This window comes from Erithacus rubecula (genome assembly GCF_903797595.1).
Source record: "Erithacus rubecula genome assembly, chromosome: 12".
NCBI lineage: Eukaryota > Metazoa > Chordata > Aves > Passeriformes > Muscicapidae > Erithacus > Erithacus rubecula.
This window is the reverse complement of record NC_136664.1, coordinates 614,446-630,195: the sequence shown is the minus strand read 5'-3', so window position 1 is coordinate 630,195 and position 15,750 is coordinate 614,446. Positions and strand designations below refer to the sequence as shown.

The 15,750-nt window shown below is 42.8% G+C and overlaps 1 long non-coding RNA gene across 2 annotated transcripts in view; it reads left to right on the top strand.

The window, feature by feature from the left end:
• LOC306806773 overlaps window positions 1-10,656 on the top strand; it is a 132,736-nt gene extending 122,080 nt beyond the window's left edge. For both annotated transcript variants that reach the window (XR_013775568.1, XR_013775569.1), the window contains exon 3: window positions 10,590-10,656. This is a non-coding gene — a long non-coding RNA (uncharacterized lncRNA). The remainder of the gene's footprint in view (window positions 1-10,589) is intronic.
• Window positions 10,657-15,750: the final 5,094 nt, after the last annotated feature.

The window sequence follows — 15,750 nt, the reverse complement described above, 5'->3', positions numbered from 1 at the left end:
CATTCCCTGCATTTTACAGCTTGAGTTTGCTTATAAACAACACTAACTGTTTGTTTCTTGTTAAAATTTACCTCATAAACAAATTTTACTGCCGTAGTTCCAGGCAATAATTGTTTAATCCTGACTTTCTCATACCCATAACGTGGTGACTGTAAAGCTGTGGTTGGCACTTTATGGAATTTCTTGGTGCTGTCTCCAGCCACGTGCTGCTCCCAGAGAAGTTTTGTTCCTGGGAGGGGGAACTGTGACCCTCCCCACCAAGGAGGCTGCTAGTGGGAATGGCATGAAACCAAGTGCAGTGCTTTGGTCTGCCTGGAAAGAGAGAAAATCCCGAAAGAAGCCCAAAAGTCCAAAATAAAAGCAAGCTCCTGTTTCTGAAGTTGAACTTTCTGCTGTTCCATTGAGACTGTTGTGCTGTTTACAACCCGTGGCACTCTCTGGTCCTTCTTGCTGAGTAGCAGGGAAACGCCTGGAAGTGACTGCTTCTATTGATTAGCAAGACAAGAGAGAGTTAGAGACCCTCAGCACTGCCACTTAGAGTGGGCAGGAAACCCAAATTGAGCAGTAATAAAGTGTTGGAGGTTGTTTGAGGCGGCTCCTGGGAAAGGCCTGCTCGGAGTGGGGCTGCTGGGGGTGGAGAGCTGTCAATTACCAGAGCCTGATGAGGACTAAGCAAACTGCTCTTAGAGCAGACACTAAATGGGAGAGAAAATGTGCTGGGGCTGAGCTCCATTTGCAAAAGTACTTGTGCAAAGTTGGAGGGATGGATGTTGTTGGACCCGTGAATAAGTGCTGCCATCAGCAATGAGTGCAAGCTTGGGCTTGATTTTTCTCTCTTTGTTGTGGCCTCCAGTTACAGAGAGGAGAGAAGTGACAATATTGTCAGTCTCCCATATCCCAATAGTAAAAAACCTTATGTGCTCGCTGGAATACAGAGTGAGTGTGCCAAAGGAGGGCAGAAGGCCAAGGCAAAACTACTTGAGCCATCACAGGTAAAAGAGCAGCAAGTTTTTTGAGTTTAGTGGGTAGTTAGAGTTTAGTGGGTAGTTATAACAAAGAATAATCAATGACAGACACCTAATGTGACAATTATTTTGAATTATTCAGACCCAGAATTTGAATCCTTTTATCAAATTCAAACTATCCCAGTGGAGAGGATAGATGCCAGGTGTAAGGAACTGCCTTGCAGACTGGCATGAATAAATATAAAAATACAGCAGAGCACATCGTGATAAAACCAGAGAGGCTAAATCATCAAATAGGGTGCAAGATATATCAAAATAGCAAAAATGAGAATGCTAAGATCGTGAGGAACGGGAAAATAAAGAAAAGTGTGGGATCACAATTCAGTGGAGAGCAAAGACCAGAAACCAAAGGTTTCTGTATCTTCTCTCTTGAAGGTGCCCGTGGGCCAGCAGTTCCCATAATTAATGCCCTTGCCAAAGGCATGAGATCTGTGCCCTGAAGAGAGAAGAAACAGCTTAAAGTGTCCAAGAGAGCTGCTGTCAGAAGTGTTGGTTTCAAAACTCAGTAAAAGAACATGTAGAGCCAAAATAAACTCAGAACTAGAGGTGGCTTGTTTTGAAGACTCGTGTAGGGAAGGTGAAATCCTGGAAGACATTTCAGTGTCCTGACTTTAGACAGGAGTTACAGAGCAGTCAGGTAACCTCCAGTTCCTGCTGAAACTCTGGGAAAAACAACCAAACTATTTGTGAGCACTTGGAAGATGACAAGGGAATGAATAACAAACACAGACTTGACAGAAAAAATATTGTCAGAGCAACACAAGAACTTGTACGGCAGCATTAGAGGTGTGGGCAGGGAAGGAGCAGCTGCTGTTGGAGATCTCCAGGTTGGGGAGGGCTTTGACACTCCTCACTTGACTTTATTCATTAGCAAGCTGAGGGAATTTGGTTGAAGAGTCATTTTTAGGGCAAACTTAGCCCTGTCAGAATGCAAGGAGGTATCCACTGAGTTTTGGCAGGGGTCTGCCCTGGCCCTGGGTCAATGCAGTGTTTGCTTTAATGAGCTGCATCACAGAGTAGGAAATATATTTACTGAGCTTTCAGGCAGAAGAAACTGGGCCAGCGAGGACCTTCAGTGATAGCACAGGTGGGAGTGATGGCTTGGCAAAACCAGAATTCAGTTCTGTAGGGACAACCCCAAGATCTTCTTAGGGAAAGTTTGTGATGTGCACGAGGAATGTGATGTGTTGATAGCAGTGGTTTCTTGGCCAACTGCCCTGCTGGTGGCTTCAAACCTTTTGTTATCTGTCTGCTTGGAGAACTGAAAGGATTTTCTAGCTGCATCCCTCCAGTCTGGTTTTGTTTGTTCAGTTAGGAGTGAAGTCCAGTGCCTTCCCTGAATCCCCCAGGATCCTGGAATCCGTGTGTTGTGTGGAGCCATTCCCTTAGAGGCAGGCAGTGACACTTCCCTCCTTATTATTGATTCCTTACAGGCAAAATTCCATCTCTGTTTTTATGATGTTTGTGGTACTGTGGATGGTCCCTCTTTTCCCCTTCACTGCCCCCCAAAAGCTCACTTCAGCAGTATGAAGTGAACCATGCTTGGAGTGTTACTGAGGAATATTCCTTATTACAAAAAAGCACAGGGCTGCCTTTAATGAGAGCCTGAGTGCTCCAGCCCTGTCACTGTCTGGGGAGCCCCTTTCCTCTGGCCATAATGAGCACCTCCTCATTTGCACTGTCCCTGGATTTATGGAGGGACAGGAGGAAAAAAACTTCCATTTATTATGCCTTAAATGAACTGCTCCCAAAGCAAAACCAAAGAGAGCAGTAAACTGGTGCCTCTGCATTATATAGTTTGATTTTTATGGAGCTGTATCGTGATGTTCTGCCTCACCTAGGCAGGGTGAGCACAGGCTATAATTACCTCTTGTGAACCCCATTTTCTGATAACCTCCCTGGCCTCTCCCTCTTCAGGATGTTCAATCTGTCAGTTAGGGGATTTTATTTGTTCTCACTGATGGAGCTGGATATGGTTAGAAGCAACAAAGCTCATTTGATATCTCATTTACCTGAAAAAGTGGGGCTCGCTCCCTGAATTTGAAACAGGGAAAACATTCCAGTTTTGTGAATTTAACTCTACTATACTTGAATTATTTCTGTTAATTCTCTCTCCTTGTGTTCATCCTCAGCTTCTCCTGCTCCAGCTGCAGTCAGTTCCCCTCTTTGGTAGATATTCCTGCATACCCTAAGAGTTAACTTGAAAGAAAACACATTTTTATTGATGAATGCCAGTTTTAGAAAAAAGGGCTTTAAGGTCAAAGCCTTCCTATGTAGAGGGAGCAGCCAGGCAGTACCAGCCGTGTTCCTGCTCAGATTAAATCCACGTCTCCTGTGCAAGATGAACTGACATAATGGTGTTACTGCTTGCTTTTCTGACTTAGAGAAACAGACACTAATTCCTTAAAGTTTTATTGTCATTTAACTTCTTCACAGGAGTGTTCTGGATAACTGTGCCTTTGATGTGATCAATTTAAAATAAAATGTGAGGTGTAAGAAGGTGGTTTTTCATGGTAGTGGGTTTTGTTTGTTGGATTTGGTTTTCTTTTGACTTCAGCTCACCTCAGACGTCCTTGCATTCCAAAAGGTGGAACCACCTAAACTGTATTTTTCAGCTGAATGTCACCAGTCCAGAACTTTCTGTCTAACCTGTGGCAAAAAGCAGAGATCAATAATAAATGGTCTGGTGCCTTCCTGCTTTTGCTGCATGTGAGTGTTTTCTCTATAGTTCAAGGGTTATAGAAATTATAGTTGACAAATCTCAGTTACAAATAGTATTTCTATCATTTTGCATGAAGTCTTAAAACCTTTTTATTTATTTCCTTTCTCGCAAGAGTCAAATAAGAGGCTTTTACGTACCAGGGAAGGTTTTTTTAGACTTAAACTTCAGAATATTTTCAATATCTGCAACATTATCTTTTGAATAATAATTACCTCTTATATTAAATTATAAGACAGCAGGATTCAGGATTAGATCTCTGCATATTATTCTAGTGAAGGAAATTATGACAGGGGTCATTTTTTAGAATTATGTAGGAGGGTAAAAGGTCCCAGGCAGCATTAGAAGGGAAGGCGTTTATAATTAAATTGTAATTTAGGCCTATGATTTATAGTTTTCTCAATGAAAAATTTGGTGCTGTAGAGAGATCCTAGGAGGAACTTTAGTGAGATACAACTTAATGAAATAATAAAAAGAAAAATGATTCTGGAATGGAGTGTATTGCAGGGTCCCCATCAGGATGCTGCAGTGCTGGCACTGCCTCCCTCACTCCCTGTGCCAGCAGGAGTTTGGTTATCCTGAAACCACCACAGGCACCTTAAACTCATTAGCTCATTAAACTTTGGGAGGTGTTCTGAACCACACACGTCAGCTCAGGACAAACTGCTGTTTATTTTCTTGTTGTTGGTCACGAGCTGCAGGAAAACCATGAGCCTTGTTCTTGATAGTCTGTGCAGCCACTGGAGTGAGGATGCTGAAAATGTGCTCTGGAACAGCACCCACTTACTAGAAACAGCTCATTTCTGCCTCATGTGCAGAGGAGTCTGGAGTTTCAGCATTATTCTGCAGAGCAGATAGCTACTGGAATTTAAAAAAGAGTATTTTTATAGTTATTTTTATTAATTAATGGGCTAAACTCCTCCTGACCATGATGAAGAACTGTTCTACTGGCAGGAAACCATTAATACAGAAAGGTTAAATGGTTTGCCAAAGGTAATTGAGGCAGTCAGTGACTGATCTGACACCAGGAGCCATCTCTGACCCGATCTCCTCTGGCAGTAAAACTCTGCTGGGCTGCTGTGCACGGTGGCCAACAGCTCTGGCTTAGGTTAAAACACATTTAGGACTAATTTGCATTAAAAATTGCTTTAAGAAAGGGATGTAGGTTCAGACATTGTTTTTAAACACTGTTTTCTTGTGCAAACTCAGCAGTTGTTCCTACAAATGGTAGGAACAGGCTGGCTCCGGCTATAAAAGTATAATTTGTTTTTTTTTTTCTTTTTTGCAATTACTTGAATTTTGTGTACAGCTGTAGAGAGTCAACAGCTGAATTTAGAGCGGGTTTGGGGATCAGCTGCTGGACTTTGCTACACTCAGATTAAGGCACTGTATCAATATTCTGTTCTTAAATTTTTTGCAGTAACTTTGAATGCAAATAAGTATCTGATTGAAATAAATGTACTTATAAGCAACCTTTGACAGAAATGAAATTGTTGAAATTGTGTCTGGGCAAAGTGTGACATTTTCCATGTCACAGAAAGATGAGAAGGAGGATGTGACTTGAAAATACCAGATATGGAGCTTCAAAAGAAGGAAAGATCCCAAACCAGGAAAATTCTCTTGCCTTCCCTGAGAGAGCTGCAGGTGCAGCAGGGCTGGGAGGGGAAGGAGGAGAAACCAGCCCTGGGACAGAGAACCTGAACCATTGGCACCATTTGGATTCTCAACATTCACTGCAAAACTGTCCAGAGATCTGTTTATTGAACTTGGGCACAGAATCCTCCCAAGTATCCAAATTTAATGAAAAAACAATCTGCTTTTTAAAGGCTGTGTGTTCCCATAATGAATATTTAGGAATGTTAACAAACAATGCTATATCCTGAAAAAAAATATCTTCATAGCACAGATTGTTCTTTGGTTTCTAGGTAAAAAACAGCTACTTTGGATTTTATTTAAATAAAGAAGTTGTGCCAGGGGCTCTAGGATTTTCAGAGGGATATTTATTTTTTTATTGCATCAAATTAAAAATAAAACCCAGGGTAGCATTTTCTTTTCTGTTTTCCAAGCTAACCTGAAATAGAAAAGGTTAAGGAATACTTGAAAAAAGGGGTTTCCCCAGAGCTAGGGGGGCAGTGGGGTGGGAATGGAGCTGGGTTAGGGTGAGTTCTGTGGGGCTGGAGCTGGGTTAGGGTGAGTTCTGTGGGATTGGAGCTGGGTTAGGGTGAGTTCTGTGGGATTTGGAGCTGGGTTAGGGTGAGTTCTGTGGGATTGGAGCTGGGTTAGGGTGAGTTCTGTGGGATTTGGAGCTGGGTTAGGGTGAGTTCTGTGGGATTTGAAGCTGGGTTAGGGTGAGTTCTGTGGGATTGGAGCTGGGTTAGGGTGAGTTCTGTGGGATTGGAGCTGGGTTAGGGTGAGTTCTGTGGGATTTGGAGCTGGGTTAGGGTGAGTTCTGTGGGGTTTGGAGCTGGGTTAGGGTGAGTTCTGTGGGGCTGGAATTGGGTTAGGGTGAGTTCTGTGGGATTTGGAGCTGGGTTAGGGTGAGTTCTGTGGGGTTTGGAGCTGGGTTAGGGTGAGTTCTGTGGGATTTGGAGCTGGGTTAGGGTGAGTTCTGTGGGGCTGGAGCTGGGTTAGGGTGAGTTCTGTGGGGCTGGAATTGGGTTAGGGTGAGTTCTGTGGGGTTTGGAGCTGGGTTAGGGTGAGTCCCCTTGGCCTCTTCCAGCACCAGGACTGGTCCTGCCCCTGTTCCTGTGTCCCCATCCCCACCTGGGCACGAGGGGCTGAACAATCCCCACTCTGAGATCAGTCAGGAACAGATGAAATGCTGGGAATTGCTGCCCTTCAAAGGAAAAAAAGCACGTCTAAGGTGTCTTAGACTGGATACCCAAAATTAATAGACATATTTGACCTTAATCTGTCTTCCTGGACAAGTTTAATTATAGCCATTTCTTAACTTCAGCTCAAGATCTTGTTTCAGAAATGTTAGTGCTCTCTGAATGTGTGGGGTTTTGTATTTAATATCACCGTGTTTTCGAAGGAAAGTCAGAAATCTGTGAAAATTGACCGGACTGGAATCACCCAGGATTTTAGAGATGCCTGTGATTAATTTTTCTTTCTAAATAAATTAATGTTTCTGAGATGAGATTGAATTGGGGGCGAGGAAGAAGAAATGAGAAATACTGTTTTAGAGCAGAATTTAAAAGGGAATTTATTTTGGAATGGTTTTATTCCCTTTGTACTCACAGCCTGTCCTGGCAGGAATCTCAATGTAAACCACTTGGCATGAGCTGATGATTAAAACCTGATGATGTACATGTTGATTTACACCAACTGGAGTCGTAGCATTTGTTTTAGCCTTTGTTTTTTTGTCTTCTATAACTTAAACAAAGATGTAAAGGTTGTACTATCACAGTGTAATTTGAAATATAAATATTTGAAATGCAGAATGTGCTACCCTGCAGTGGGATGTTTTGTGCTGCCAGCTGTGTGGGCACTGCAGCTTTTTGTTGCTGCTCCTTTCCTCAGTCCTGCCAGCACTGGGGGCAGCTCTGGGCACTGGGACCACAGAACTGCCCCAAACTCATGACTGATACCAGCTGAGGCTTTGGGTCTACCCTGCCCTTTCTTGGTTGTGTGAAAATGCATTTCTGATTTCTTGCAAGTTTTAAAAGAGGTGTTTTCTCTATTATAGAATATATATGATTTTACCATGTTCTGCTTTTTCTCTGTTTACAAGAAAAAGCTGAAAATGCAAAATTTTAGATACGAGCAGCAATTTTGCATCTCTGTTTTCATAGATTTGACACCTTTTATATGAAATTATTTCAAGCTTTCTGTTAAAATGGAAAGGAACCATCAATGCCATAGATTCAAGCCTCTAAGGAAGCAGTTTTGAGCCATGCTGATGGTGTAGAAAACCTCCTGGGTTATATAAATAAAAAAAATTAAATTGTTTTCCTCTTTCTTTGCATGGGGCTGGTTTGTGAGGGGGATTCTAACAGAGCAGATGGACTCATTGCTTGAGTGCACTTACTTTAGTTCCACATCATCCCCAACTCCAGGAACTTGAACTTGTCATTATCAGCCCCAGAAGGTCAATGCATTACCAGGGTAGCAGCTCTTTCATGTGGCCTTTCTGAGGAGGGAAAAACCAGCTTTTAATCTTGGCTTTTATAAAACACTCTGTGTACTGGATACATCCTAACTTGTCATTTCCTTGTGTGTTTTAGTGCTGGGGAGATCTGGAGATGCTTTGTGATGCCACACAGATACACACATCTGCAAAAGGCCTAATCTGAAGTGAATCTTCTATAAATAATAAACAACAAATAGGCTCCTTTTAGTTATATTAGCCCCAAAATAGGTCATGTACATTTGTTTTAAATGCAAACTTAACAATAAAGTAAATTCCCTAGGTGGAGAATTTGATGTGTTTGTGCAAATTTTCTGGACATAGTACAAAAAAAAGCCAGCACCTATATTTTGCCATGTAAAATATTTATACATTGTCTCTTAAAGTCCTGTGTTTGAAATACTGTTTATAATAAACTCCCTGGGAGAGAACTAATAGTCACAGGTAACGCTTGACATTTGTTACTTAAACACAAAGTAATCTAACTTTTTAAAGAGAAACTTAGTGTTTCCCATTGCTTCCAGAACAGTTGTTGTCCTTGTCAGCTTCCTGCCTCCAAATCCTCTCATTTTTCAGCTGATGCTCCTGGGGTTCCAGGGGCTTCTGGAGGGAGTGATGGAGGGTGAGCCTCGTGCCACCAGCCCTGGTCCCTCTGGGCCTCCCCTGGAGCTGCTCATGTGGATTTCAAATAGGAAAAAAGGCTGCCTTGGCCATTTTGTTAGTGCTCCCTCAAATATAAACCCTAAAATGTTCAATTCTGTGTAACTGATAAAAGAAGGAATATCTGAGGAACGGGCAGTTTACTGTGGTTGGAATTAAAATGGTTCTGACACCTGCTGTAATTCTCATATAATCTTTGTCTGATACAGTTGTGTTTGGGTTTTAATTGGCACCTGTAAGTGCTTCTATAAAGCAAACAATACACATAGGATATCTCACAGTAGAAGTGGATAAAGGCACAAGGCAGAAAACTGCAGTTGTAGCCACATTTTGCAGCTCGTGCTGCTCTGTGAAGTGAGGCAGGATCTGAAGTTGTGGCTTCAGTCATTGTAGCACAGATAATTTCTCTGTCCCTATTCATTTTCATCCCTGAGATGCATTGTAAAAGTGTAAATCCATCACTAGATAATTTTCAGTTCCATTATTTACCAAAATGAATAGTTAAGCAAGTCATTGTTATTAGTGGGATGCTATTGTTGTTTTGCAGAGATAGGGCCTGCCAAGGCCTTGAGTGATGTGCACTTGAGTGTTCTTTCAAGATCCTTGTACCTGTTTCATTTGGGAGGAGTTTCACTCATGTAAAATCAAACAGAAACAATTTTAGTAGCCTCTGAAAAGAGAAGAAGGGAAAATTGATATTAATGAACTATTTAATATTCTGCTATGGCAGAGATGCAGTGATTTTGCTGTTGACACTTTTGCATGGAATTAAAGAGATCTGGTGGTTGTTTTACTCGTCTGTCTTTGTTCCTGAAAGACTTTTCAGTGTCATCAGATTTGGTTTTGTAACCTGAGAGAGATTTTACAGACATGCAGACAAGGAAAAAAAAAAGCGCTTCTTTTTCATGAAATTCATTGGTATTCAAAACATGGTCCTTTGATGAATTAGAAATTTTGGTTAAAGCCTTAATGAGATTTTTATTTCCTGAACTTATGTTGGAAAATGTGTGAGCTGCAGGTTTGCCAGCTCTGAGGAAGGCTGGCCCTGGTGTTTGTGCCCAGGAGTGTTTCTGGCCTGTGCTTGTTGCTCAGGGCTGCATTGACTGGGGACTTGAGGAGTTCATGGTGAAGGGGAACAGTTTGGAGAGCTGGTCTGTGCCCTGGGATGTGTCCTGGGTGGGAGCCTGTCCCTGTGCCTGTCCCTGTCCCTGTGCCTGTGCCTGTCCCTGTGCCTGTGCCTGTCCCTGTCCCTGTCCCTGTCTCTGTCCCTGTCCCTGTGCCTGTCCCTGTGCCTGTGCCTGTCCCTGTCCCTGTCCCTGTGCCTGTCCCTGTGCCTGTGCCTGTCCCTGTCCCTGTCCCTGTCTCTGTCCCTGTCCCTGTCCCTGTCCCTGTGCCTGTCCCTGTTCCTGTCCCTGTCCCTGTCCCTGTCCCTGTCCCTGTCTCTGTCCCTGTCCCTGTCCCTGTCCCTGTGCCTGTCCCTGTGCCTGTCCCTGTGCCACCTCTGCTGCCCACAGCTGGGGCAGGGCTGGAGGAGCCCCAAAGCTGCAGAGTTAGGCTGAGCCTGGGGTCTGGGCTGGGAGCACAGCCTAAACATTCCACACTGCTGCTCAGATGGAGCTGGATAACCCTTTGTGTTTATTCATGGGTACTAGAGTCTTTCATTGTGTGGGTGGTTACTGGGGACAAGAAATTTGGGAAGCTTTCCAGAAGCTGTCATTGAGTGGTCTCAGATTTTATAACATTCCTGTGTTCCTGTGCTGTGCCATGCACAGAAATTCTCCTGACTCAAGAACATGTGAGTGCTGTGACTTACCCCTCTTTGAGACTCACGTGTGTTTCAGTATGTTAGAAATTTTAGGGATACTCAGGTAATCATTGTACCTTTTAATTTATTTTAAATCAAAGTTTTTTTTCTGAGCACTTACAGAAATGTTTTGATATTGACCGAAAAGAAGGATGTTATGGAAGATTTTTTGTTAGTCATATGGACAAGAAGAAATTCTCTTTGTACATGTCCAACCCCAGCTAAATGTGTTTTTCCATTTCTTTGTGCCAGCTACTTTCTGGATTTATCCTGAACAAGAAGAGGAATTACTGAATTAACGTCCAGGCAATGAGTATCCAGAAGTCCTTCATAAATGGTGAGTAAACCTGTGGTTTTGGATTTCCACACTGAGGTTTTGGCTTTATTTCAATGAGTTTGTTTCAATGAGGTCAAAGCTTTCTGATTTCCAGCTCTCAGTCTGGAGATACGTGAATTGTGGCTGCAGTGTGAGTTGAAGTCTTTGCATGTAGGCTATGGAATTCTGTTTTTTCAGAACTTATCTCTATATTTGAGCATTGAAGGCCTATTTCAGAAATAAATGTAGCAATAATTGTGTTTTTTATAATTTTATCTGGGCAGCTGCAGCAGTCAGTGATCTGTGGATGGCTCCAGAATATGGAGGTCTGAACAAGTGGTTTTGGGAAGAGAAGGTTTTATTCACACTCTTACACTGTCCTGGGAAAGGAATTTCTGAAAATGTGATATAAATGCAAATCTGTGTTTAAAAATACTGAAATGCCTGTGTGCTAATGCTGGTTGCCTGCTATGGGATGTTTGGGGTGGGTTTGGTGATCATGTAGTCGGTGCAATTTTATTTTGATGTGTTCAAATACAAGATGCAATATTATTTGAGAGTACAAAATCTTTCTCTTCATTATCTAATACCAAGTGCTGCTTTGCTTGTGGTAGTCTACTTGTGTGTTCACTTTTGGCCAAAATATCCTGAATTGGAGGGGGCTGGGAAAGAAGAAGGTGCTTGTAGACAGGTTTGTGGAATCACTGCAGTAAGTTTTAAATGATGTATGAAATGAAAAATTCCTGTCTGATGCACAGGGCGAGCAGAGCCATTGATGTCTGTGAAATTGCTGCTGCAGAGGCTATTTCAGAGATTCACAGGGTGCTCTGGGCTGGGAGGGACCTCAAAAATCACCTTGTTCCACCCCCTGCCATGGCCTGGAACACCTTCCCCCAGAGCAGGTTGTTCGTTTTTCTAATAATATTTCAGAAATGCCAACTGTTAATTTTTTATAAAACTCTTCTGCTTTTGAAAGGCAGAAGTCTTTCACAGCAACAAAATTCATTAGAAAAATCTTTCAAGATGATGCATCAATAAATATCCTAAGGCAGTTCAGTTTCAAGGTTTGTGTGGGTTTCTGAGCAGCACTACTTTCCAGAATGCCATGTGGGTGTGAGGGTGCTGTGAGGATGCTTTGAACTGTCCTAAAGTGAGAATTTTAAAGGTTGAGTGATGGGATTCCAGATCAGGGTCCAGTGGCTGGTTTGAGAGGCAGAATGGTTTAGGAGCTGGAGTGGAGTGAGAGTGAAAAGGAAAAGTGTTGCCTTTAGCATCATCTACTGCAGATAGTGTTCTGTATGTGTTGTTACAAATATTAATTAGGCTTTGCTGTACCTGAAGTGGAGGGGTTTGGTATGCATATAGCATGGAAAAAAGGGAAGGAGTTCTGTGATATTTGCAGGGCAATTATGTAGTAGACCATGATAAGACAAGAAGCAATAGCATGAATAAACCAGACAGTCCACTTTTTTTTTAAAACTGAAATTGTTTGACACAGTAAAGGATTCTGATTGATTACTGCAAAGCATTTAATACTGGATCTGAACAGGTTTTGACCAAATTGGGGTGTGGATCTTAGTCTCTGAAAATATTCCCACAAAAAAGTGCAGCAGGCCTGTCCTTCCTTGAGTCCTGCAGAGTAGCCTGTCAGCCTGTGGAAATGCTGTTTGCAGCAGATTGTTTGTAAGAAGTGTTTCTGTGCCCAAAGTGAATTTATCAAGTTGTCTGGAAGTTACTTGTTCTTCAAAAATCGACCTTCTTTTATACATCTTTTTTGTAACTCTTCTACATGTTACCTGAGGGTTACTGGAAAAGCCAGTGCCAGGAGATGCTGTAAATGGAGCAAGAATTTGGGGTATTAAATAGGAAGAACTGGATGATTTTGAAGAAATGGTGAAAATAAGGTGAAATCTATTAGATCCAAGCAAGAATGGCTTTTCTGCTGGCTGGAAGGGCAGTGTGTTCTCGGGAGGAGGGGCCAGCACCTGGCTGTGGTACGACTGTGAAAAAATCAAATGCCTCTCTCAGACATGCAAAGGAAAAGGTAATTCCAGAGAGGTTTGCAAAATACTGGTGCCATTGAACAGCAGCTGGCAGGAGCTCATCTGTTTAAGAGCAGAAATGGGAAATCAGGACTATCTCAGTCAGGGAACAGGGCAGGGGGATCTCTGCATCTCATCATTACTCAGGGCTGGAACAATTAACACTGAGTCAGGACTTTGTTTTTCTTTAACAAGGAAAGGGATGGGTCATTTCTCCTGATGATGCTCATGAATGCATTTGAGATAAATGATTTGGTAATCTGACAAATTGGAAGAATAACATAAAGTGTAAGGTTTGTTGTTTGTTTTTTTTCCCAACTGAAATATGTTAGATCCTCTATGACACTGGTAGCAGGTGAAAGAAGAAAACAGTTCTTGAACTCTCAGCTAAATTGATATACTAATCAGAGTGCCTTTTCCAGAAAAGAAAGAAGAGCCCCATTTGCCTGGACTCTATCTTTGCTATTTTCCTTTTTCAGAAATAGAAGATTAGGAGGTGTCTGCAGCGATGTGATAAAACCTTCCTGTGCAATTGTATTGTATTTTCGCCTTCAGTTGCTGGAGAAATGAAGTTGTTGGCTTTCAGTGCTGCTTTGTTTTTGACCCCTTTTTGTGAATTCTCTGAGGAAAGAAACATATTCCCATCTTTTATAGTAATCAAATTTATCTGGCATCTCTCAGCCTCTTGCATTACTTATGCTACAGTTGACCAGCCTTGGGAAGGGTTTAGCGGGTTTATTTATTTATTGTTCTAAAGTGAAGGTTTTTGACTTGAGGTCCCCACATAGTCCATGGGGATTTGAAGAGAAAAAAATGGAAGTGCTTTCTGCCATTATTTTGATAGTTCTTTTCTGTGAAACTGTTTTAAAAATACCCCAGACTACCCAAACCAAAGCCCCCCATTAGTCCAAAAGCCCCAAGAAACACTGAGAGAAAAACTTGATTATCTTAGTTGTGTTGGAAATTCAACTTTATCAACTTTCTTCTGTATCTTATGTTTCTCTTGCTATTTTTTCATCAATTTATTTCTATGATTGAAAAAACTAAAAGTAGATTGTAAGGGGAATCTGGGGTATCATCAATTATTTTGATTTCAAATACGATTTATTTGACTAACAGCTTTAAAAGCTGAGACTGATTTAATTTTGTTTTATGCTCATGAAATCCACAGAAGGCTGACCTGGCCATCTTCCTTGTCCTCTGCTTTGTAAGCCCCACACAGTATTTCCCCTCCAGTTCTTTGCTTTTCTGGAATTTCTCTTCAAGGAGCAACAATGATAGTGGGAAAATGTTCATATTACTCTTCAGATGTATATACCCATGTAGAAGGATTTTTTGTTGCAGGAGAAAAATCAAATCCTTGTCACCTAAACTGCTAATTATGTTTGATAAATGTATGGTATATGTTTAATGCAAAGAGAATTTAAGAAATAATACACCTTGTGTAATTACAGCGACCGAGCTACTTCCATCAATCTAATTTTTCTGATTCAGGTTCATTTGCATTGCATTATTTTTATTAAATGAGCTTTCAGTGGAGCCCTGCTCTCTGTCAAGAAGAAGAATCAAACACTGCAATATTTCAGTGTGCATCAGTCAGGTTTGCAGTGACACCATGGGCCCTGTGCCCACCAGTGCAGCCCAGCAGTGCAGCACAGCAGTGCAGCATACAGTGCCCAGCAGTGCATTAGACACAGCCCAGCAGTGCAGCACAGCAGTGCAGCACACAGTGCCCAGCAGTGCAGGAACTGTGCAAGGACTGCTGTTGGGTATTTCCCTGCCTGGTCTCAGGATCTTTGCACATTTTCTGTCCTTTCCATCTCTGCACACTTGAGCTGTCCCTGCTTTTCACCATAATGCAGCATGGGAATTTTCCCATCTGATATTTAATGAAAACCAGGCTCCCTCATTCCCTCCACCCCATTTCCAAGCTCCCAACTAAAAGAACAATAATTTGGAGCCCCACTTCTAGTCACAGTACTGTTAACATTTAGTGCATGTAGTTGTAATTGTTACTGAACGTGAATATAAACTTAGGTTAGTGTATATAGGATTTTACGTGATAATTTTCCATTTGCTGCTCTAGAAAGGACTCACTTAAAGACAGGACATTGGTACTGCATTGGTAATTGAATACCTGAGAGCTGAAGTAAGTTGGAGAGAGAAGGCAAAGTTGATATTTGAAAATGCCTTTCTGTGTGTGCCCAAAGGTGTTGTGTGCTCTCCTGGTGTGTGTGGGTGTGCAGGCACCCTGGCCAGGCTGTGCTGAGCTGTGTGCAGGCATCTGCCTGTTGTGCTTTTCAGATGTGTAAATTTGGGATCACTTTTCAGTACTTGCAGTGACAATATTTCGACTCTGCTGATTTGCTAATTGCATTAAGAATGTTCTCTGCTAGCTGAAGCAGCTGTTGGGAGGTGCCTGGGTGCAGCACATGCACAGAGTGCCCTTGGTGGCCCTGGGGACAGGGCAGCTCCTCCTGGCCCGTGTCTGTTCAGCTTTGGGATCTCCCTTCAGGGTTCAGGAGCATAAAAACTTTGGAGCTGGGGCAGATGTGTGCTTTGTTACAGCTGTAGCTCACAGGTGGAGGGGGGCTGAGAAGGGAAGGGTCTGGCTGACCCTTGTCCTGGTGGCCACTCTTGCACTTCAGCTTGCCCTCCTCAAGGCACAGACTTGTGAGCTGCCTGTGCAACAGCCCCAGCTTTGCACTGCAGCACGTTTGGTGCCAGCCCCTTCTGCAGAGGAGCCCAGAAATGGCTCTGCTGGGAGAAGCAGAGAGCAGCAGGTGGCCCAGTTTGCCACAGCAGAGCTCTGTGGTGTTGTACTGGTGGGACTGGAAGGCAGAAGCAAACAGAGCTCTGCTGCTCTCCTTGGACACGAATCCATTCTGTCTGTCCCTGGAAATGCCATTTCTGCAGGTTCTCCTCAGGTGCAGCTCCCACATCCTGCAGGGTTCCCACCCTGCTGTGTCTGTCCAGCACTGCTGCTCCTGCAGCAGATCTCTGCTGCTCCTGGCAGGGAATCAGGGCAGGAGTTTCTCCTCCCTCCTCGGGAGGC